Source organism: Lygodium microphyllum, chromosome 5 (genome assembly GCF_053477565.2).
Source record: "Lygodium microphyllum isolate KBCC chromosome 5, Lygodium_microphyllum_v1.1.10, whole genome shotgun sequence".
Taxonomy (NCBI): domain Eukaryota; kingdom Viridiplantae; phylum Streptophyta; class Polypodiopsida; order Schizaeales; family Lygodiaceae; genus Lygodium; species Lygodium microphyllum.
In genome coordinates this window covers 51,422,766-51,424,140 of record NC_141139.1, presented here as the reverse complement: position 1 = coordinate 51,424,140, position 1,375 = coordinate 51,422,766, and the positions used below count along the sequence as shown (strand labels likewise).

The 1,375-nt window shown below is 38.9% G+C and overlaps 1 pseudogene; it reads right to left on the bottom strand.

Annotated features, from left to right (window-relative positions):
- Positions 1 to 214: 214 nt before the first annotated feature.
- Positions 215 to 1,030, bottom strand: LOC148035817 (hsp70 nucleotide exchange factor FES1-like; annotated as a pseudogene).
- Positions 1,031 to 1,375: the final 345 nt, after the last annotated feature.

The window sequence follows — 1,375 nt, the reverse complement described above, 5'->3', positions numbered from 1 at the left end:
GCATGAGGTGAAGGAGCTCAAGGAAGGAATGACCTCTTGACTACACCAAGAGCCAGGGATGGGTTTCTCGCATAATCAATTGCACCCTTTGCATAGTTACAATTGGATCATTTAGTAGAGTGGTGATTGGGATTGTTCGAAGGAAATTTCCTTTTCGACTATTTGCATTGACTAGAACAAGATGTGCTATAGCCTCGTAGAGGAAGGCTCATCATTACATGCTTTTCACAAGGAATTTAGCAGTACACGCTCTTCCTTCACACAAGGAATCTAGCAGTGCACGCTCTTCCTTCACTATAACCAGCTCTTCAGGCATCATAAGTTGTATTATTTTTTTCAATTTGGGACTCCAAAGCTTGGCCGACCTAAGCACTACTTTCTGAACCAGAACCTTCTGGTGTGGCTTTTCTAGTATGAGCAATCTCCATGAGACTTTGTAAGACTCCTTGGTGAATATCCGCATCAATGTTATTCACAAGACTTAATAGCAACTTGAGAAAGCACAGCTCTGTTACAACACTGTTGTCATTAAGATTCTCATACAAGAGATAATGCAATACTTGCAAACCTTTCCATTGCAATCTTGGGTTTTCAGAAACAAGAGCTTCTTTAAGACCAACATATCCATTTGCCAAGCAAAAGGCTGCAATACTAGGTTTGTTGTTCTAGAGAAGAGATGATAAGGCACCAAGCGACTTGGTCCACACTATTAGGTCAAAATCTGACATGAAATTGGACATGATGGATTCAAAGCCCTTCCAATCCATAATAAGCTACTGATGTTGAGGGTTATTTTGCACCATAGTGGCGATAACTTTATATGCTCTTGCTTTGATCAAAGCATTTGGATTTTTCAAGTAACTTAGCAAAGGAGTTAAACCTCCTATAGCATTAAGATCATTTGACATATCAATAGGCTCCATATGAGTCTGCAACTCCTCTAAAAGACCTTGCAAATCTTCAACTAATACACCTTGAGCTTCAAGCACTTCTTGAGGCATGCTTATCACCATTGTGATTTCCTTCATCATTTTAAACGTTATGTGTCTGAATTCATTGGTGTTCTCACTCAAATAGGCAGTTCACACTAATTCACAAAAGAGTCATTATATGCAAATACTCTATTGATCAAATCACTACTAACATATTCTTGTGAAACCACATTGGGATTAGACACTGCCATTCAGCTGAAAGCCAATTGCTAAGACCTTCCCACACTTAAAATGGTTTTCCTACATCACTCTAAAATGTCCAATGTCAATGTACTCAACACCCCAATGCTATCCAAAGAAATGTGTATCCATCCTGTATGTGCAAGCCATTGCACTACTTAGAAAATCCTAAAATGTATGTATCCAAAGATCTATGCCATGTA